The sequence below is a fragment of the Protopterus annectens genome, chromosome 8.part0 (genome assembly GCF_019279795.1).
Source record: "Protopterus annectens isolate FY-2018-M chromosome 8.part0, PAN1.0, whole genome shotgun sequence".
Taxonomy (NCBI): Eukaryota; Metazoa; Chordata; order Ceratodontiformes; family Protopteridae; genus Protopterus; species Protopterus annectens.
Genome location: NC_056741.1, coordinates 138,737,186 through 138,762,233, shown reverse-complemented (window position 1 = coordinate 138,762,233; position 25,048 = coordinate 138,737,186). Strand labels below are relative to the sequence as shown.

The 25,048-nt window shown below is 35.4% G+C and overlaps 1 protein-coding gene across 1 annotated transcript in view; it reads right to left on the bottom strand.

Moving 5' to 3' along the window:
* Window positions 1-25,048, bottom strand: part of LOC122808162 (CD209 antigen-like protein B) — a 324,810-nt gene that overhangs the window by 127,439 nt on the left and 172,323 nt on the right. The gene's annotated exons all lie outside the window — the stretch shown is intronic.

The following is a 25,048-nucleotide window of genomic DNA, read 5'->3' as shown; positions in this document are numbered from 1 at the left end:
CCGTTGCTTTTTTTAAAGTTGTCCTGCTATGTTAAACTCCTTTAACATAGCGAGATAGTTTGTAAAAAGCAACAGTGATCTTGCTTTCTCCGTTGCTTTTTTCAAAACTATCTTGCTATGTTAAATGGGTTTTACATAGCAAGACAGCTTTAAAAAAAGCAACAGAGATTTTGCGTTGCTTTTTTTAAGGCTGTCTCGCTGTGTTAAACCCATTTAACATAACAAAACAGTTTGTAAAAAGCAACAGAGATCTTGCTTTCTCCATTGCTTTTGCCCACAGCTCTGATGTACTGCATGGGCATATGCATGCGCAGTACATTAGAACTGCTGCAGAATACCAGACCGCTGCGGAAGGGCAGCAAGGAGGCATTATACAATGCCATTATTTAAGATAAGTATTTTTTTTTTCTTAAATAATGTCATTATATAATAGCAATAACCCACTTCTGGGTGTCGGTAATACTGGATTTACCCACGGTTGGCTTTATTTAGCCACTCGGGCTTCGCTCTCGTGACCAAACCACACCAACCATGGGTAAATCCAGCATTACCCACACCCAGGCATGGGTTATTGCTATAGTATTATCTCCTAACCATTTATACAGGCATTATGCTGAGACTGAATTCTAAAATTTTAATCAACACTTGAGATGGACTTAATTTTGTGGTTAAAAATCCCCTGCCAAAATTAAACTTATTTTCCAAGGGCTCATTTACTACTTTTGAACTTATACCACAGATCCAGTAAAAACTGTCATAGGTATTTAGTTTGCTAATGTGGATTATTGTGACAGTTGAGTACATTCCTTTATTTTCATTTACTTTATTTGCAATCTTAGGTGGGATTTGAGTCTTTTTCCAGGGAATTATAGCAGCTTTTCTGTTTTCCCAAAACATGACACTGATAAAACTTTATAGCCAAAAGTATTTAATAAATCAATATAATTTGCTATTGAGTTTCCTGCAAAGAATAACATCACCCTTGTTTAAAGTCAGTTTTTTTATATTCCTTCTTGTATTGCCACTTTTAATATGTAGAGATATATTTAAGGAATTCATATTCTGAGTATAAGTGAATTTTTGTATGTTATTAAGAAATACTAAACAATATAGCATGTGAATGGAAAAAAAATAAAGAAATCAATAATTTACAATTTATATTAATAGACAAAATAATCTATTTCCAAATACTACTACTACTAATAATAATAATACTAATAATAATAATAAACACATACATTCTGGAAAGACTCCGGTGTACACTGAGCCACAGATGTTAGAATAGTTTCATTTAAGTTCCTGCATAAAGCTGATAAGTCTTTAGAGTTTTGCATAATGCAGAATAATCCTATATAATATATTGCATCATATGCAGTTTGAAGTATTTTAAAGTCTTACTTTATAAGTTGTATAATATATAAATATAAAAAAACAGCTGTAGTAGTTCAATAAGAGATTAACAGTATTTGAATAAATTAAAAAAAAATAATAATAATAATAATAATAATAATAATAATAATAATAATACATGTACAACATTAATTTCAGTGCAGCTATGATATCACTAAAAGTAGACAAGACCACTAACAACTCCACACCCTACAAGAAACATCATTCCACTAACAGGTAATACTGTTCCTTCTGGATAGTACTTTAAATGATGTCAAATACTAACAAAAAAAAAGTATTAATAATTCATCTCTGTGAAACCTAAAGTGATCAGATTCCCTACTCATACGATTTTTAGTAATGCCCAAACTGAAGCTTTGTATGGCCTCCTTTCCTCACACTAACAATATTTGAAATGATCTGTAATGACTGAAACATTAAAAAGTCATTAAGTATATGTATGTTTATTATTATAGCATCAGAAGTGGGATAGCTAAATTTATCACCATAAGGAAATTAAAATAGGTATAAAACTGCAATTATATTCTATCTCTGTATGAACAATATGTTACTGAACACATTTTCAGAAAAAATAGTGTTTCCCAAAAACCTGTCTGCAGTCTTTTATGCAGCCATTTCCGAAGTGGGTAATCCATATATTGTCATTTGCACTTGCAGATGGAGTAATATAATAGCAGTATAATAAGAATGCATTTTCAACATATATAAGTAATCATTATTTTAAATTCAAGAAATTCTTAGTAAATGTCAAAGTAGTTTATCATTATGTGTTTGAAAGAAATGATTGAGACTGTACTATGCTGGAATTAATGGGAAACCACTGAAATAATAGTGGAATGAAAGTCTTTATCTGCTAATTACCCAAACTTCTGTTGAACAGGTGCCAATCTCGCCTTTATGGGCCAAGTTTTGTGTATTTTTAGAATGAATTCTTCAAACACTGTCGTTCATTTAATAAGACTTTATTAGATGTTCACAATATATGAATACTCTCTTCATTAACAGTGCTGATAAACAGTAACAGTCTGTAGAAATGCTGGAATGCTGGTTAGTAATAACAGTGCTGCTAAATATATCAAAGTTTCTGCACATATATTCTGATTGTCCTGAATGATGTAAACTGAAGCAATCTTTATTTGACCTGTCTTCTGTGCTCAGGCTGGAGTGTCTATATTGTAGCTTTATTTCTATAATGCTGGATATTTAATATTTTCTGTATGTCAGGTCAAACTAACTAACTGACTTCCCTAACTGTATCTGAAGTATATTTTAATATAACAAAACCCTGTAATACTTTACACACCTCCTTGGCCTTGGTTACCTTGGTTTCTAAGCCTTGTATTTAGCATTTTATTGCTATGTACATCTTTCCCTTCAGAAAGGAACATTCTGTAAAAAGAACAGTCTGTAGCCTTCCCTTGGGAACTGTTATCACTCATGCTTGATCAGCAAGGTTATTCTTCCCTTCTGCTTAACTATCTTTTCTAAAATGGATGCATTAAAATCCCTAATCTAACAGTTGCCCCAGAGGTCCCTGACAAAAGTATACAGGGACCTACTTTTGTAGTTACCTTACATCTGTATTGCTAACTACCGTATACAGCTTTATGCTACCTGACTCATAAACTGAAAAATAAATGTTCTTTATTTGGTAAATAAACTTGCAATTTTAAGTTTGAGCATTTATTGCCTGTTTGGATTGAAGTTTCTTAACTTTATGATTTAATTATAACTAGGCAATTGTTTTTCTTTATCTGGTGAATAATTTTAATTTTGACCACTAAGCTTGAAGTCTGTTAACTTTATGATTTAATTTCCATATTATCTAAATTTATAGTCTTTAGACTCTTTAAGATCTGATATATGAGTTATATATTCAAAACCTATACATTATTCTGAAAATGAGTGTCTTTTATTTCTATGGCTTTTAAAGCTGATTAGAATATGTCATACACATTCTTAATCTGCAACACCAAATAAATGTTAGGTGCCTCACTTAAGTTCTGCCCAATGCAAATAAAAAAAAACACTGATATAAAAAAAAAGGCGAACCAGAGAACTTCTATTAATTTTAATAAAAAAAAAAAAAACAGCATAAAATGCACAGGATACAAATGAAATGAGCTTTTAACCCTTCAACCACTAATCAGATAAACAACATCAAAAAAAAAAAATAAAACAATTTTACATTTAATGAATCAACACCGCCCACAACGCTGACGGCGAGTGGGTGAAGCTTCACTTCATTCCCTTCTTCTTGCCCAGGTGCTCTATGTGCCATATCAATAATCCATTTAGCCTCTTCTTGTCTGTTTGTTGCTCTTCCCCCCCTCCTCCCCCTTGAATTAACAATGGCTCTGAACTGAACTTGAAAGAAAGTGTGCCATATTCTTGAATGTGATCAAGCACAGTGTATTGTACAGCAACACATTCTTATAATAGCAGAATGCTGCTATATTATGACTTTAAACATACAGTTGGTCTTGCCAAACATAAAAATTAGAACAATGTTGACACTCACTGTATATAAACAATATCTGTTGTCCTACTTAGCCTACTGCCCAGCTTTTGCTACCAACTGCTTGTTTTTTCCTTTAGTGGTTAAAGAGGTGCCTTTACAGGCTTTTTTATTGCCTGCCACATGGTACACTAGTAGCATTGGTTAGTAGCATAAACTTCTTCCTTCTCCTAATCCTCCTATCTATTATTATTATTTCTTTTTTTTTTACCTCAGCTAGCCAAAGCGGCTCATTTCCCCCTACTATGGCTTTGAGTTCTTCTTCACTTTAAATTTTCCCATTTTTTTTATGATGTCACAAACACCCACCCTATATACTATATGTATGTATAAACAACTTCTTCAGTACATCTTAATGTGTGTGTCTGTCTGTCTCTGTTTCCTCCTGTCCTTTTTATTTCATGCCATTTTTTTTTTTTTTCCTACTATAGCTTTGGAACCTCCACAACCAACCACCGATATTAAGCTTATACCCTCTCCTACCTACTTTCCTTCTTTCTATCTATCTCTACTGATATCTGTGACTTTTCCCAGTTCATACTCTTGATTTCTATTGATTTCACTATCTATGTGAAAGTTGCCCTCGGCCAAACAAAAATGTCTTTATACATATACATAAACCTTCAAACCTTGGCTGTGCCATGAAGGACATCGAGAAGACAGACTACACTAGTAGACCTAATGTACAACACTTTTTAGTTTATGTTATATAGTAGTAGTATAGGGAGTTGTTGTGACATCATCCAAAAATTAGAAGGAATAAAACCCAAAAGATATATTAGATAGGGAGAGGAGAAGGAGTCTTTTCCTAAGAGAAATGCTGGTAGTGTGCCATGTGGCAATTGGTTCAAGGCTAAGGCTATGTGTGCAACAACAGATATTTTTTATATAGTGGTCAAAGCACCTGGTTTAAATGAAGCAGTACCCTATGAAGCCCCCTCAGAATAGAATATGTTTTTTACTGATTGTTCATTGGATGTAAAGTTGTTTAAATTATTTTGTTTCATTGATGTTGTTTATCTGATGAATATCAACATTCTTAATCTGTCTTTGTGAATCTTTATTTAAGTTAGACAGAGTCTGAACTGTTAAGCCTGCCTATTTTTTACCTATTTCTGTATGCTGTAATGGTAAAATTACACTGTCTAATGTTTATGGTTTTTACCTTATGAACTGGTGCCTTAGTGTACCATGATGCCTCTCTCTTATAGCAAGTAAAACCTTTCCCTGTTGTTCATAGATTTAAATATTTACACAACGTACTATTTAGTTAATTTTTTATTGTATAGCTTATCAAGCATGTTGGCTATTTTCTGCAGACTAATTGAAATCAGCACTAAAAGAATAACTTCATAATTGGTTTTAAAACATAAATGCCACATATATTGTATTAAGTTATACAACACAAAATGCCCAATAGGAAGATAAATGGAATAAGAAGCAGAACCACAACAAGGTAAAATCCTCTTATTTAATACAAAATGGTGAGCGCTTTCGTAGTGGTGACCATTGCTTCATCAGACAGTTCATTCAAAAAGGAGCAGCATTTAAATGCTTTAATTCATTACAAAATGACCAATCCTACCACTCAAAAAATTAATTCCAACACGCAGCAGTTAATTAATTACTGTGGTTACATTTTACACTTAATTAATACCAGGATTTAATAAAATCTAATAAAAACCACATATACAAAATATAAAATACAAATAATATACAGAAAATCACCTAATGAATGCATGTATTTTTACTTGATGAATACATATACTTGTGTTTTTATTTGTATTAAAACAAGCTTCAAAGGGATGTTTTTATGTATTATGGTCGCCTCACATTAGAGTGACACTTACTTAGATGGTAATGTTATCTTAACCTTCTGGATTTTAATGCTGGCTTCAGTGGAACACATTCAAGCCCAAGCCTCTGTGTGCTCCCAGTTGCAAAATCCATTTTACTTCCATATTTTCGGTAGTGTTAACTATGTCCCCCATTCTATTGTTGACATTCTGGATGTGTAGGACCTGAAATAGAAATATATGCTCATCACCCTTAGCCAATGTATGCCTAGCTAGAGCACTATATAGTTTCCCTTTTCTGGTGCAATAGAGATAGTCCCTTATCCGTTCCCTAAGGTGATGATTGGTTTTACCAACATAGAATTGGAAACATGTTTTACAGTGGGCTACATACACTACATTACTGATGTTACAGCTGGCAGAGTTCCTAAGTTCCCATAGATGCCCTGTTTCTGGGTGTTTAAATCTGGACTCATCTATATAAATACAGTGTGCACATCATCCACACCTAAGGGTGCCATTCACTGTATTGTCCTTCAAAGCAAACATCCTTGGATAACACAGCTGCTGTTTCAGATTTTTCTTTTTTCTGAATGCAAAGTGTGGTTGTCTGCCTACTATATAGTAGTATCCTCATCTACTAGCAACATGTGCCAATTCTATCGTATAATAGTTTCAAAATTTTTCACATCCTTTGTGTATGGTAGGACTATGAGAGTGTATGTTAGTGCTCTGTTCTTAGTGCCTGATCTTTCACTACATGCTCTTTCAGAGTAGTAGGGCTTGGCTTTACCTCTTCTTTCTTTTTGTACATTATAATATACCTTGTCAATTTCTTGTTCACTATAGTGCCTACTTATAAAGCCTGTTCTTATATTGATAAGTTCAACTTTGTACACTTCCTCTTGACAACATAAGCAAGATATTCTCATTGCCTGTCCTCTGATGATATTGGGAAAAACACATTGATTATGCATACTATTTCTATGTAGGAAGGATGGTCTATAGCATTGTTTTCTATGTAGTTTCATGAACCATTGATTACTTTCTCTGTATATGGTGACATCCAGAAAGTCTATGCTCTTCTCAGAGCAGTTCATCATGAACTTTAAAGTCACTGGTGGTGTTCAAATGTTCATGTAAAGATTTGAGTTGTTCACCATCACCCTTACAAAAAATAAAGAATCATCTACAAAATGCCTATAAAAGGCTATTTGGGAATTACCCAATAGGTGTTCATGTTCCCAATTTACCATAACTAGGTTTGCATATGTATTGGCACAGCTTGTGCCCATAGCAACCCCTGACAATTTCTTATAGCATATACCATTAAACATAAAAATATTGTGCTCAAGTACCAGTTCTAATAGCATACAAAGAAAATCTATCTTGATATTAGAAAATTGTCCTTGCCTTACCAACACTGATTTCACCATGTTTATCCCTTGATCATTGGGTATACTCATAAACAAAGACACTACATCAAATGTGGCTAACATCCCTGTATCTGCTGTCCCCATATTTTTCACTGCCCCATAGAGGTCCACTAAGAACTGTTCAATGTCTCTTAAAACATATGTGAATTCATTAAGGAATATTTTCTGCTTAAAACCTCAGCTTGTGCCGGCTAAGATCTAGCTGTATTCAACTGGATGTATCAGAGAATTTAAGTACCTTTTATCTGCACATTTTTCAAATAATATGGCATTTAAATTGATTTATTTGTGTTACATTGAATATTAACTGAACTGGAAGTTTTGACTCTGTTTTGTCAGTTAGTGCTTGCTATATTTTTATTTGCTGTTAGTAATTGCAGGTGGGGGTACTATCATTCATTGATAGCCTGTCACTGCCTATTTAAGTGGTACATTTAGGAATATTTTCTGCTTAAAACCTCAGTTTTGGCCAGCTAAGATCTAGCTGTATTCAACTGGATGTATAAGAGAATTTAAGTACCTTTTATCTGCACATTTTTTCAAATAATACAGCATTTAAATTGATTTATTTGTTTTACATTGAATATTAACGGAAATGGAAGTTTTGACTCTGTTTTGTCAGTTAGTGCTTGCTAGGTTTTTATTGCTGTTAGTAATTGCAGGCGGGGGTAGTATCATTTATTGATAGCCTGTCACTGCCTATTTAAGTGGTACATTTAGGAATATTCTCTACTTAAAACCTCAGCTTTGGCTGGCTAAGATCTAGCTGTATTCAACTGGACGTATAAGAGAATTTAAGTACCTTTTATCTGCACATTTTTCAAGTAATTTAGCATTTAAATTGATTTATTTGTGTTACATTGAATATTAACTGAACTGGAAGTTTTGAATCTGTTTTGTCAGTTAGTGGTTGCTAATTTTTGTTTGCTGTTAGTAATTGCAGGTGGGGGGTAGTATCATTCATTGATAGCCTGTCACTGCTTATTTAAGTGGTACATTTAGGAATATTTTCTGCTTAAAACCTCAGCTTTGGCCAGCTAAGATCTAGTTGTATTCAACTGGATGTATAAGAGAATTTAAGTACCTTTTATCTGCACATTTTTTAAATAATACGGCATTTAAATTGATTTATTTATGTTACATTGAATATTAACTGAACTGGAAGTTTTGACTCTGTTTTGTCAGTTAGTTCTCCACCCACCCTCCCTGTTTTTTTTTTTTTGGTGTTAATCTTGGTGGCTTTGAAACTGCCCGCCCCTTTTGTAAATTTGTGTTGAGATACTCCTTCTGGGCCCATCTCATTTGCTCACTCAACTGAGTGCAGTGAGATCATATTCTGATTTCAGGCACTCCTACTGTGTACAAAGAGAGCATCTGGTAAAGAAAAAAAATGTTTAAGCTTGTTTCCTGCCTTTCCTGTAAGTGGTCTAGACTGTTTGTAGGCTTCTGAGCCCCCAAGCCTTTCTGTTTTGGAGGGAAGCCTTCTAGCTTAATTTTGTTTCTTAGAACTAGCCATTTTCTAGTTTCAGCACTCAAATCTGTTTCTTTGAACTCAGCACTTGTTCAGAATTCATTGTAAACACTAAATAAGCCGCAAATTACTACAGCACTCAACTTTCTTCACTTGTCTAGAGGAAAGCAGTTTTAAGTACTTAATAAATAAGCAACTATCCAGGCATGTCTAAGGGTCAGCTCCCGGTGATTTCTCCTGTCTACCTGATGAATCTGGGCATCTTGGGGCAATGCAGCAATTGCCTCATGTACACAGACAACCCTCTCCTCCTACCACCCAACACTACAACTTGTGAGAGATGTACTTATATTGCCAAACTGGAAGCAAAGCTGTCTTCAGCCAAGACTGGACTAAACAGTCAAGAGGAAAAGGTGAATACTTGCACCACACCACACTCATCACATAGTCCCTCAAAACCTACACCACCAAAACGCACACATAGAAACACAAAACACACACCTACATTCATGGAGGCTCTCAATAAAAACATGCCCAAGCATCAGGGACCTCCAAAGCAGAAATGCAAGCAAACTCCACCCCCAATACAACCCAAATGACACATAACCCACAAACTCAGTGTGCCACTCAACCACAGCCCATAAGCATAACAACTTACCTAACACTCTAGTCATAGGTGACTCTATTGTCAGGCACACTGATGTTCCACTCACCAGGCTAAACAAGGTGAAAGTTACTGTCAACTGCCTGTCAGGTGCCAGGATCCACCACATAATGCACGCACTCAGGTCACTCCACAACAAGTACAAATATGTCACTGTCATTGTCCATGTTGGTGTGAATGACCTGAGATGTACCTCTCTGGACTACATGAAAAGAGACATGGAGGATCTCTCCGATCTTGTAGCCCAGGCAGGTATGACCCTGGCCCTGAGTAGCATCCTGCCATCACCCAGAATGATGTCACAGTACAAGGACAAAATTATTGACTTCAAGAATTGGCTAAGCTTCTGGTGTCATTCTAAGGGGATCCAGTATTTGTCTGCCTGGGATGACATGATCGACAGACCACGATTCTTTGCCAGAGATGGCTTGCACCTGTCGTCCTTGGGATTCTGGATACTGGCTAAGGCTCTTGCTACCCCTATAGTTCCTTTTTTAGGCAAGGTTCAAATGACAAATCTGAGGGTAATGCTACTCAATGCTAGAAGTCTAAACCTCAAAATGCACTCACCCGAGGCACTCCTTAAAATGGAGTACATTGACATCTGTGCAGTGACAGAGACCTGGTTCAAAGTTCCAGAGAGCACCCCTGCATTACCAGGCTATAATTCATACCACATCTTTCAGCCACCTAACCTGGAACGAAGCACTAAAGGTGGAGGCATGTCCATATTCATTAAGGATATTCACACCTCCAGGCTAGTTGCACAGCATAATGCATCCGAGATTATCCAAGTGCAACTAACTCTGGGCAAGACCGCAATCCAAATTGTATCTTGCTACAGACCCCCCACCATGCCCCAGGATTCCCACTCCTCATTTTTTGATACACTGGAAAGTATTAGGGTACAACCTAACACCCTAATAATGGGCAATTTCAACTACCCCACCATTAACTGGGAAAACTGCTCATGTACCAACTCTTTTCCTCAATGTTTTCTGGAATTCATAAATTCCAACGCGTTGGATCAACTTATTCACACCCCCACCAGGGGCAGCAATATCCTAGACCTGGTCATTACCAACATGGGCAACCAGTGTTCCACACCAGAGGTCAGTTCCTCGTTGGTCAGATCCGACCACAAGCTAGTCACCCTAGACATCCACATCCCGCCCCCACCCCCAATAAGGGAAACCACTGTAAAAAACTTCTCCAAAGCCAAGTTCACACTTTTTAAGACAGAAGTGGCAAACTTCATGACACCCATGCAGGAGGACAATAGAGGTACGACTGCTGAATCCTACACAAATGCACTTTATAAGCACTTACACGAGTGCATGGATCATGCTATCCCTAATAGAACCAAGATGCTATCCTCCAAAAAAGGAAGCCAATCTGGTGATCCTCTGCCATAAACAAACTCTACAACAGAAGAAAGAAACTGTTGCAAAAAAGAGTAAAATCCCATGACTGGAGGAACTCCCTGGTCAACCTCAATAAGAAGCTGAGATCCCTCATAAAATCCTCCAAAGCTAGTTACAAAAACAAAATTGCCACTGACTCTAAAGACAAACACAAAGCATTCTATAGTTATGTCAAGAATATCAATGGCAACACTCAGACCTGCTCTGAGTTACTGCACAATGGCACTAAATATACAGAACCAACTGATATTGCTAACATCCTGGCAGATAGATTCAGTGCTAACTTTACCCCCCTCTCACCCCCTAGAGGGCCCATCTCTATACCAGAAGAATGCAAAGTTCCTGTAATCATGGCTGAACAGGTAAAAAAACACACTCTCCAAAGCCAAGAATACAGCATCAATGTGACCTGACAATATCCCAGGCTGTGTTCTACATGAACTACAGAATGAATTGGCACCCTACCTAAGTACCATGTTCAGTCATTGCCTCACCTCAGGCTTTGTGCCCAGTGAACGGTGCACCATGACGGTTATCCCACTCCACAAAGGGGGAGCCACGATGGACCCCGGTAACTATCACCCCATTAGCCTGACGAGCCTGGTCTGCAAGGCCATGGAACGTATCATCATGGAACTCATAAACAAAGACATTGATAATCTCCAAACTCTGGACCCTACCCAGTTCAGATTTGTAAAAGGCAGATCATGTCTCCTAAACCTGATTGACTTCTTTGAAGCAGTCACCAAAGCCATAGATCAGGGTAAGGTGGTTCACACGGCTTATCTAGATCTCACCAAGGCTTTCAACACCATCCCCCACTCTGGAATTATAGATAAGCTCACTAAACTAGGTATAAATCCCTATGTCTCAAGATAGGTTGCCAACTGACTCATGGACAGAACCCACACTGTGAAATTAGCAGACTCTAAATCTGACTTCAGACCAGTGACAAGTGGAGTACCACAGTGATCAGTCCTGGGTCCTCTCCTGTTTGGTATCTACTTCTTTGAAGTACAGGCTAACACAGAAGGTCTTTGGCTAACAAAGTTTGCAGATGACTGCAAACTAGGAGCCATAATCGAACCTCCTAATGATGTGGACATACTACAAAAGGGCCTCACTGAGACAGATGCCTGGTGTAAAAGCCATGGCCTGAAGCTCAATGCCAAAAAGTGTATTGTCATCCCCTTTGGTAAAAGCTCTGTACCCATGAACTATCACATAGCTGGTAGTCTACTTAACGCCAAAACTGTGATGAGACCTTGTGACACAGGTGGACAGTTGTCTCTCCTTTGATAATCACATTGCCACAGTGATCAGGAAATCCTTCTATGTGGCTCACCTCATCACAAAAGGTTTCTCATCCAGAAAAAAAGAGGTCATTGTCCCCCTCTAGTCATCACTTATTAGACCCATTATAGAGTACAATGCCCCTTTTGGTATGTACCTCACAAGACATCTACAACAACTAGAAAAGCCACAGAAATACCTCACAAAGAGGATTACTGGCCTCAAACAGATGCCCTACGTAGACCATCTCAAAAAACTCCAAGTTTATTCTGTCACATATCACCTACTCAGAGGCGATCTCTGCCTAACATACAAAGCTATGTCAAACCCAGAGCTGATGGACATGCTCCACTTAAAGAAATCCCAATCCCTCCAAGTTACACGGTCTAGGGACCTAAACCTTGTCACCACAATAAACAGAACATGCTGGAGGGATAGATTCCTGTCCCAGAGACTCCCCACACTCTGGAACAGACTACCTATCTATGTCAAACAGAGTTCCTCATTAGCACTCTTCAAGAATGAACTATCTGATGAAGCAATGGTCACCATTGCAAAAGCTCTCACTGTTTTGTATTAAATAAGAGGAGTTTACCTTGTCGTGGTTCTGCTTCTTATTCCAGTTATCTTCCTATTGGGCATTTTGTGTTGTATAACTTTCAACATTTGGGCTGGTTGGATTTCTTTGTTTGCTGATATATTATATTAACTCGTGTCTATAAATTTTTACCTAGAATTGCTAATAATGCTACTTATCTTTTTAACTTTTATATGCTATAATAGATGTCTGCCTCCTAAATTTGTGTCTGAATATTCTATGAATATTTATGAGCTGTAATACTTTACTAACACCTATGCTTTCTGCATTTTAAGTCTATGCCTTTCCATTTTCTAACTAATGTACAATAATTATGTAAAGTGCACTGTAATGTGTAAATTAATTAACAAATTAAGCCTGCCCTGCTATGGCTTGAGTATATTGAATAACTAATACTATCTATTCTTTAGATAACTTATCTTAATAAGCCTGCAATAAATAATTCTGTCACTTATGTGAAGGATGATGTAGTAGAAATGTATGAAGTAATATGCCTGTTACAAATAATTGTCACTTCACCCTTAAAACTAACTGAATAATGTAAAGTAACTGAATATTATTCCTACATTCTGAAATTTGACTGAAATATGACACATATTTATACTGAACATTTAAAATAGCTGAATATATTCTAGAGACTAATTAAATTAATACTAAAGGAATACCTAGTGCCAGTGTTACCTAAACACAGATAAAAGCATAACTGAAACTGGTAAATGTTATATTCTGAAACTAAACTATTAGTACATTTTCCTGTCAGTATTATCTGAACATAGATAGACTGAAAACTAGTGCTGTTGTACAATAGTCTGAAAACATGAGAACATTTTGACAGTGTTACCTGAACACAGATAAAAAATAAATTAAAATCTGTTCTTGTTATATATTTTTGCCAGTATTACCTGAACATAGATAAAAACATAAACTGAAACCAGTACTGTTATATAACCGAAAGTATACATACTTGCTTTAACTCACACATTTTAACTTTAAACATTGAAGAAATAACTGAAACGCATAGACAGTCATCTTCTGCACCACAGCTCTTGCCAAGTTTTACTCTGCATTGTCCCAGTCACTGATGGGGTATTAGAAGGCCTGCTTTAATGTCCAAGTGTACTTTGTATGGTTAGGGATATAAAACCTCTCATTTTCTTCTCTTGCACAAGGCTGGGTGGCTAAAGTTCTTGATTGTATTTAGTATCAGGTCCTTAAAATAACAGTTGCATCTTTAACAATTATAAACTTATAGCACTACTTGTTGCCCAAACTTTATTTACATTCTTCTGCATGAATCAAACATTTGCTGCTAATAAACTCTTGCAATTGTGAAATGTACTACAGAGACATGGAAAGGCTGTATTATTAAATCACTTTATTATTAACTCAAACTGAAATTTCAGTGACTTTGTTTTTCTTGTCATAACCTCAAATAAAACTAAAGTAGTAATTTAACATTGTGCATTTCTGCACCTGTATAAAATTAATCTTAACTGTTGCACTTTTTACATTTAATCTCGTGACCCTCAGATTTCAGCATACTGTTCTGTGAGTGAAACTCCACCCACTTTCTCACCATAACTGTTTCTTTAGCTGACATCATTTAACTTTTCAGTACTACTGAATGCTGTAAGAACTCATCATTACTGTCTACAATAAATAGTAAAAACTGTAACTTCATTAAATTAATCTTAACCATACTGCCTTATGCCATACAGTAATGTTCTTAATTTAGTTTGCTAAGCTGGCTGTAATCTGATCTGGTGTGCTTGGTAAACTGTAATTTCTTTATGAAATATATACAATCTTAAAATGATTACATAAATACATATATTACTGGATTTAAACTGATCTGATTCTGGAAGTTTATTTGTCTATTCTTCATAACATAAGAGTTGAACCTGTGGCTTTATTGACACATAATATTTATGATGTACTGTTTTTATGCATAGGAATTGAACTGTACTGTCACTTTGACAATGTAGCATTGACTTTTACATTCTGTAAATTAACAAAACATTATTTAATATTTGTGAATGTTTTTGTCTCTGTCTGTATTAAGATATCATTTATGCATTGCAACACTTTAATACAAATCTCTTAACTAATGACTGCTAAACAAAACAATAACACAAAAATTAATTTGCCAAATCTGTAAACCCTTTATTCTGCAAATTAACTTGACTGTCATTTCTGATATACCTTACACAACATAGATACATAAGGTTACCCTTTTTTCTAACTGGCCACACCCAATATGTCTTTCTGAACACTTTAGCTGTCAGCTGAACTGAAATTTATCTTATCTTTAAACCATAACCAATTTTTCAAATTCTGTACATTTGCAAAAATATTGTTACTGAAGTCTAAAACAGTATCTAACTCTAAAGACACACAGAGCTGTTACAGTTTGAACTGTTAGCTGCTGTAATCTTTGGCCCATTAAATCCTGACAAAACTGCATTTTGTGTCCTCTAATAAAGATCTATGTGTAACTGAAGTTGATTTGCCTGTATTAATCAGTATATTATTTCATAATTTTTCTGTAAACAGTGAAATATTATCATTTCTTTTAACCTTAAACAATGACATATAAATGCTCTGATTTGGTACTGGACTGCCACACCCTTTATAGATGAGCTGAAAATCCTTTGTTATAGAATTAGCAAAAACACCGACACTGGCTTTGGACTGCATTATTTCTTTAGTTTGCTCCGAAACAGTAGTTTGCAATGAAGTCTGTATATTATTTCCCCTTGGTGCAATATTTGCACTGGCTTGTACATTGATGTTTTTCTCTGAATTTATTATATTAGTACTTAACTTTGTACCTGGAATTACATGTAAACAACAATGTATTACATATACTGGAATTAACTGGAAACAACTGAAATATGACTGGAATGAAAGTCTTTATCTGTTAATTACCCAAAGTCATCCTGAACAGGTACCAGTCTCTCCTTCATGGGCCAAGTCTTGTGTACTTTTCAGAATGAATTCTCCAAACACTGTAGTTCATTTAATAAGGCTTTATTAGATGTTCACAATATCTGAATACTATCTTCATTAACAGTGCTGATATACATAAACAAAGACATTGGGGACCTGCAGACACTAGATCCTACCTAATTCGGCTTTGTCAAGGGCAGATCCTGCCTCTTGAACCTGGTCGACTTTTTCAAAACCATCACCAAGGCCATAGATGAAGGAAAGGTAGTCCACACAGCCTATCTGGACCTCGCTAAGGCATTTGACACAATACCCCACTCGGGCATCATAGATAAGCTATCCAGCTTAAATATAAACCCCTATGTCACAAGGTGGGTTGCTAACTGGCTCAAAGACAGAACCCACAGAGTCAGAATTGCTGGAGCCATGTCAGACTTGAAACCGGTTACAAGTGGTGTCCCACAAGGCTCTGTTCTGGGACCTCTCTTGTTTGGCATATACTTTTCCGAGGTACAGGCCAACACGGGAGGACTATGGCTGACCAAGTTCGCAGATGACTGCAAACTGGGCACCATAATTGACTCTCCAGCTGACATGAACATCCTCCAAAAAGGTCTCACAGAGACGGATAACTGGTGCCAGAGCCATGGCCTAAAGCTAAATGCCAAAAAGTGTATAGTCATACTCTTTGGCAAAAACAAAGTGCCCACAAATTACCACATAGGTGGTAACCCATTAAGTACAGAAGAAGTAATTAGGGACCTGGGGACCCAAGTTCATAGCAATCTCTCCTTTGACAACCACATTGCCAAAGTGGTTAGAAAGACCGTCTACATAGCCCACTTTATCATGAAAGGATTCACATCTAGATCAAGTGAGGTAATAGTGCCCCTTTATTCATCCCTCATCAGGCCCATCATAGAATACAATGCTCCTTTTGGGATGTACCTTACCCGACACCTGCAGCAACTAGAAAGACCCCAAAAGTACCTCAAAAGAATCAAGGGACTCAAACAGATCCCATATGCTGCCCGGTTAAAAAAATCTCCAGCTCTACTCATTTGCATACCGCCTACTTTGAGGCGATCTATGCCTGACATACAAAGCTATGTCCAACCCAGAATTAATGGACATGCTCCACCTCAGAAAATCTAAATCCCTTAGAACCACAAACTCGAGGGACTTGAACCTCAGCACAGAAATAAATAGAACATGCTGGAGGGACAGATTCATAACCCAGAGGCTCCCTTCACTCTGGAATAGAATCTCAGTCCATGTTAGGCAGAGCACCTCACTGACTCTCTTCAAGAGGACTCTTGATGAGTGGATGGGAGATCATAGGTTTACCCCGGGGATTACTTCTGTGTCACTACTAGACAGAGGCACAGTAAACTAACCTCAAAATGGGCACAGCAAACTCAAATCAAAGGGTGGCAAAAGCCAAACACACTCGGGCTAGGCTTATAAATGCCCCAGGGCAGATAGCCTAATATGAACTTATGAACCTATAAAATAACAGTCTGTAGAAATGCTGGAATGCTGGTTAGTAATAACAGTGCTGCTAAATATATCCAAAGTTTCTGCACATATATTCTAATTATCCTGAATGGTGTAAACTGAAACAGCCTTTATATGACAGTACTCAGGCTCGAGTGTCTGTATTGTAGTTTCCTTTCTACAATGCTGGATATGTAATCTTTTCTACATGTCAGGTCAAAATAACTAACTGACTTCCCTAACTGCATCTGAAGTATATTTTAATAATACCAAAACCTTGTAATGCTTTACATGTCTCCTTGGCCTTGGTTACCTTGGTTTCCAAGCTTGGTATTTAGCATTTTATTGCAATGTACATCTTTCCTTTGAGAAAGGAACATTCTGTAAAAAGAGCAGTCTGTAGCCTTCCCTTGGGAAATGTTATCTCTCATGCTTGCCCAGCAAAGTTATTCTTCCCTTCTACTTAACTGTCTTTTCTAAAATGTATGCATTAAAATGGAAGTCCCTAATCTAACAGTGATCAATGAAAGATCATACACATTACTAAATAGCTGGTAACTGATCAGTCAGCAAAAACAAAATACCTAAAAAAGTGTACTTTAAGAATATGCAAATGTCATACAATTACTGGAATCAGAATTAAAAATTAAAGTTGGAAGTCAGAGATTTTAATTATTGAGCCATTTGCTGCCTCGTGTGCTGACTCCACACATTCATTGATCAGAAATCAGAGTATATCCTTGAATTTGTCAGGCTGAATTCTTAGTCACTAAGTTGCACACTGTCACCTGAACATGTCATATGAGCATTAATAATATATCAGATATGAAATAATGAAAAACTGTTTATATATACTATACGAGCATATACATACAGTTTGTTATTCTGAAAAAAGTCAGCTTTCTCCCTTAGTCTCATACCCAACTTACAGAAGATATCCCAAGAAAAGAACACCCCAAAAGCTTACATGTTAATAATTAATATGAGAAGCTGTCACATTTAATAATTAGCACATAGAAACAAAACCATATTTCTGTGCCTGCAGATGTGAGTGTCAATCATACCTCTCAACCAGGAAACATCAAAAATCTGGACAAAGGCCTATGATAAAAAGGTACAAATCTTATGCTGATTAACATAAAATATGAATACATATTTATGTAACCCCACCCACTCCAATGGAATTGTGGGATGCCCACTTTTACTGAAGAACAGACAATCAAAATATGTCCCCAGAGCCTGTAGTAAATGGTAACCTTTTTTTGAAGAGTGTAGCAATGATGTTCACATGGAAGGGAGAAGATGTTTCTGGTGACTTGCAGTATGTGGGTTTTGTGGTAAAAGTAGGGCATTTAATGGTAGGCAATATTCTAATCTTGGCAAAAGAATATTATAGTTTGCTAGGGCCTCCAAAAGTCATTCTCTGTGGTCTACTGATCAGTGGAATAGCTAGAGTTTATGCCACCTGGAGTTGTCTTTGAGTTTCTCGCCCTTCCTCCCTCCCAAAATCATGGTCAAATGAGGCCCCCCATACACAGCCCTCCCCACTGCAGCCATTTCAATGTCCCATTACTTGGCTATTTCACTCCATTTACCATAAACACTATAAAGTGCATACTGCTTTACTTCTACAATGATTATCTAGATTTCATTTAAAACGTTTATTTCACCTTTTATAGCACAAACACTAATAGACTAAACAAAGCAATACAGTCTCACAATGAAAATAGACTTAGCATTAACGCATATCTGCCCTTTAAAGTTAACTCACAGTCATTGAAACAGCATTGAAACCCACATTCAAAGAAAATGCATCTGACCAGTGGCAGATAAAGATTACCTTTGGGCTGTTTTCTAATCACAGGCCTCTTGCACAAGAAACATACATGTGTTCTTTGATACACCTTCCTGATTGCATTAAATTATATTCCTTGTAGAATCCAGCACACTTGTTAGAGTGCATTTTAAAATTATTGTTTTGAACATTTTTCCAGTAAGCAATGATACAAAATGCATGAACCATTAATGGCAAAACTGCCCACTTCAGAACATTTCCATCATAAATGTCTACTCAAAGTTCTACAATCCACCAGTATCAGTAAATATGCACAATCTCTAGAGAAGTAAAAGTTATCCAAATAATTCCACATTAAAGAGATCTGTAACTAATAAAGAGGTTGCTGCTAGCAAACAACTTTATATTTCATTGTTTCATCTACAAATAAAGTGCCTGTTGCCCTTGAGGAATAAATTCCTTATGTTACATTAAAAACAAATAAGCTAGTAATATTGCAATAGAGAATGGATGGCAAACTAATAACAGTTTCATAGTTACTAGGTATATCTGTGAAAGAGGACATTTCTCAAGACTGCAGCATCCACCCCCTTTAAAAGTACAACACAGTATAGTATCAGCAATCCATCTACATACTGTGGGAGTAGAACCCATATACTTCTGAATCAAAAGCAAGTACTCTACCTGTTGTGTGACTAACACAAACAGACTTCATATAAACAGCACTAACCATCTTTCCCCCTGAAGGACTATGCAGCACAAGAAACCTGGAAAAAAGCCAAAATTTATGTTGGGGGGGGGGCAAAGGCCCAAAACCAGGGACACATTTTAAACATTGCTTGTATAATCTTAGAAAAGTTGCTAGAATAAAATTTTCCTGAAAGATAGAAAGACTGACACTTAAATGGCTAGCATTATTTAATGAATTCAGTTCTCACTAATTTGCTAGAAAACCACAAATTTTAAGAAGAACAGACTAAAGAGCCAAACACTGAACACAGTTGTGTGGGTAAGGAATTCACACTCTTGCTCCATGACCTAAGGTACAAGGTTTGAGCCTGAGTGAGTAATACTAATCCACCAGTTATATGTAACTGGGGCATTTCACACACATACACACACACACACACACACACACTTTTAATCTGCAGAATACAGCTTAACACTTCTAAATGAAGCATTAGCAAACTAAGTTGAAGTTGCATAATGGACTTTAATCTACAAAGAGTACAGCTTAGCCTTACACTCATAAATTTCCCTTCTCCATTGTTAAGCAAACTAAATAACACTCATAAATTGTTAGTTAAGCAAACTAGATAACAAAATAAGTTGCACAATGGAGTTTAACAGGAAAGGTTCTGCAAAGTATATCCTACAGCTTACACACACAGTTGAACAGACTTTGGTCCAGCAGCACAACCCCCTTTGTTGAATGGACTTTACAGCAGTCATCAGATAAAAGTTTGAACAGGCTTATTATCAAAATGACTTGCAGGCAGCCCAGTTATTACAGCAGGTAAAAGTTTGAACGCACACACACACCCCTTTGTTGAATGGATAAATGTTTGAATGGTCAGTTCTGCAAGGCAGATAGAATACAGCACACACAGTTGAACAGACTTCAGCAAAATGACTTGAAAATGAACTTAATTACAGCATACTTACTTACAGCATATAAAGCACCCCTTTGGCCCCAGACTTGCAGCATAGCAGATAAGATACACACAGCTAGAATACAGCTTGCTGGAGGCTGGGAGATGTGGATGGAGTCTGTAAAACTTACATCTGCCACCATTGCTTATATTCCCTCCAAATAGCTTAAATTAAATCTGACTGAGTCCAACAGGCAGTAGTGAATGTCATCAAGCATGTCCCTGGTAGGCTGGTGGTGTGTGGTGACATCAGCCATAAATTAAAAATGGCAATACAAAAATAAATAAATAAATAAATAAATAAATAAATAAAATAATCTAAAAAAAATCGGGAATTAAAGAGGTTTCTCAGGAATTTGTGGCACCCCATTATTTTGCCCTCAAAACCTGTAAATGCCATGTAATTTGGTATGGTTTGAGAAGTATGGTGTTGATCACAGCTATAAGGCAGTTCTTTGTTTAAACATTGCATATTTAACTGAATGAGAAGCTGTATAAACAAACCTATGCAGTTTGAACATATGATTTTGTCATTGATTGATTTTTTTACATCTTGCAAAATGCTCAGCTGACTATAACATAATATATTGATCTTTTTAAGCATCTTGCATTTATATATGCTATCAGTATTAAATCTGTAGCATAATAACCATTTTTGTGGGAATATGTTTAGTACAAAGCTGTTAATCAGCTACATCAAACATCAGGGTAAAGTGAATATTTGTGTGCGAAGTATATCATACTTAGTCTACTAAAAAATATTTTCAGAGAATGTATAATAATCCTGCTTTCACTATGATAATGTTGTTATGACTCTGGCAGCATATTATTAAAATCTAAACATTCTAGAGACAAATATATATATATATATATATATATATATATATATATATATATATATATATATATATATACAAGGCTAATAAAGTCAGTAACAATACAAAAGTGAAGACAAAAAAGGATAAAAGAACAATAAGAAAAAAATAAATGCTCATATTTAAAATATTGTTCTCTTAAAGTAAATGATTAGTATTCACATCCACCTCTGAAAACGTTAAATATAAGCATAACTATCAGATTGGCATTTTAAATTTCCTCCTCCTCACCCTCATCCTCATCTCCTTTTAATACCTTTATAATACAAAATAACTTTACCTGTGCGTACATTATTTATTTATTGACATTTGATTACTGGGTAGGAGCCCATTTTCTGTGGAGGCCAGGGAATAAAGTCTCCAGAGTATTTAAAAACATTTTAAGAACAATAATTGTACAGTCTTTAAAAATAACTTCTTCTTTCAGCTTTTCCCAGTTAGGGGTCACCACAGCAGATCACCTGTCTGCTCATGATTGGCAGTGGAGTTTTACAGTGTTGAGTTGCCAGCCCAGAGCCGAACCTTCCACAGAAGGCACACACAGTAACTAAAATAATTACAAATAATATGAAAACATTGGATAAGAATAAATATGCTATGTGACAGTAATTTAATAGAGAAATATTAGCCAGTTTATAGAGAAATTAAATGTAAATAAATATAATACAAACAAGAACTGCAATACAAATTAAGGGAAATCAGGCTTATGAAATATTTAGAGAGAAATTGATACTGGTAAGGAACAAATCTCTCAACCTATTAGGACAAGAAATCTGGACAAAGCCTAAAATAATGGGAGGACATAGGACCAAAAATAAGGACAGATTTTAACTATTGCTCCTACAAACTTTGAAAGTAGCTGGAGTGACAGGATTTGTGTTAGCATGCATTTTATGAAGGATATGAAGTCTGAAACTCAAATGTGTATCATTATTTAGTGACTTCAGTCTTCAGTGATTTACAGGAAAACCTCAAATTTTACGACAAACAGACCAAAAAATATGAGGCAAAAACCTGGACATTCTGCGAAAATCTAGAGAGTTAAGAGCTATGGTAAGGTAGTGAGTAAAGAATAAAGAGTAAGTAGATGTAAGTTATTATTAGATATTTGTTAACATTTAGAGATATATTTATCCTGGTGTTGTAAAGAACAGAGCCAGCTTTTGACTAGGAAGTCTTTCAGAATGGTTTTGAAAGATAGTCGTGAGATTATTGACCTGATGGATACAGATAAGGAGTTCCAGGTCTTAGCAACATGGTAGAATTGCAGATAATGCCCAGCAAATTGGATAATAATGACTGAATACAAACTGTATAGACTGTTTAGTGTGCCACACAAGCAGATGGATTCTGGATAATGTTATAGGTGGTAAGAAGGTGTGTATATGTTAATTGATGGAGTTGCTCTAACCAATTTAGGCTTTTTAGTGCTATACAGTGATGGGTTCATAAAAGCATCAAGGTCAGCATTTCTAACTATCAGAAACTTGATAATGGATTTAGTTTTGTTTGCTAGACTAGGAATGTATTTCATTCCATGTATAGGGTGTATTAAAGTTTATATCAGAGTGAAATATGCTAAGTTTTTGTTATTTAACTGTTTTCTAGTTTTAAAATGCCTGACACAATTGTTTTACTTTTATCTTTCATGGGGAAAGTTATTTGGATTGAAATAAATAGAAATACAATAATTGATATTCTATTGTCTATGCAGGAATAACATTATATATACAGGATTCTATTAATACAAGTTCCTTTATTGTTTATCTTTAAAAAATTCTGATATGGATTTAACTTTGATATCCTTAAATAGTGATGGCTTAAAAAACCCATATAAGAGAGCCAACCTACTAAGGTATCTTAAACTAAACAAGGTTCAAGAAGTTTTTCTCCAAGAGACACACTTTAAAATAAATGACACATTTATTTGGGACTCTAAGGAATACACAATACTTGTTCAATCTTTTTATAAAAATAAGACCAGAGGAGTAACAATTATATGGAAAAATACTTTTTTAAATCCTCAAATCATTTACAAACATGTAGATAATGATTGACTCATGGCCTTAGTTATACTTAAGTTTAATAATAGAATTTGGACCCTGGTTAATTTATACTGGTTCCCGGGTATGGTGATTGGACTATCTAAGAAACACTTAGACTTTAGTATAACTACTTCTAAAGGTAATATTATACTAGGAGGTGATTTCAATTGTATCACAGATATTACAAAAACTACCAATAGGAAATCTCCTAGACTATTGTCCTCAGCCAAACAGTTAAAAAAGGGACAGAAATGTTTAAATTAAAAGATACATTTAATGCTTTGAGACCAAATTATTTACTATTCTCACACCAGGACTATAGATATGGTACCCAAACTAGAATAGATAAAATGTATATCTCACAAGATCTTTATTCTAAAATCTTGAATTTTTCAATACAACCTTGTCCCTTTTCAGATCATAATCCCTTGCTGTTAACAATACACTTGGAATTCAATCAATTAGTTATTACTTCAAGGATTCCATCATAGATCACAAAAAATAAAGACTTTAAATCTTGGATAACTTCTGAACTTCAGCTTTTCTTAGATATTAATTATAAACCTGAAGCAAACACAATTATGGTTTGTGATTCTCTTAAGGCCTATCTATATGGTAAAACCATTAGTTGGTACAAAATACAATTAAAGAATGGGACTCAGAGTTACAGTAACTCCAAAATCAAATATTATCTCTTAAATCTAATAAAAATTGCTACAGATAATAAGAGGAAAATAGAAGAAGCAAATAAGAAATACAAATAAATATTATCCCATAAAACTAATTTAGCTACGGAAAAACTTAAATTAAATTCTTATGCTACCTCTCCTAAGCACCTTCATAACTTATCTATGAAAGTTAAGATACAATCAAAAATTAATAACATTGATAATATCTTTCATGAAGGGAAAAGGAAAAAAGTCCCAGACATAGGGGACGTTCTGGAGGCTTTTAATTGTCATTATGCAGAGCATCATAAAGATAAAATAAGTACAAATGAATGTGAGACATTAGAGAATATAGTTCCCAACATAACAAGAATTCATGAGGAACTTAAGTTATATCTACAAAAACCTATTTCTCAAAAAGAACTTATAGATGGGATTAAAGGAAGTAAGTCTCATAAAGCACCCAGAATAGATGGCTTAATTATAGAAATTTATAGATTGTTCCCTTCTTCTATAATCTCTCTCCTACATAAAACCTTTCTTGAAGTTCAAACGTTAGCAAATATTCCTCCTTCTGGGAGATATTCTCTAATTTCCCATATATTAGAAGAGAATAAGGACCCTAATCATTGCAACTCATATAGACCAATTTCTTTGTTGAATAATGATTATAAACTATTTATGTCAATTATGGTCAATAGATTGAAAATACCCATATCTAAAATAATTAATATAGACCAAACTGGTTTCATACGTAACAGGCATACACAGGATAATATTAAAAGAGTGTTAACTCTGATAGATTACCTTAATAGAGGAAACCATGAAGCACTGATAATAGATCCGGATATTCAAAAGGCTCTTGACTCCTTAAATTTGGGTTATTTATTTAAAGTCTTACAGTTATTGATTTCCCCCTCTTTTGTATAACAATGATACAGAAAAATCTATGAAAAT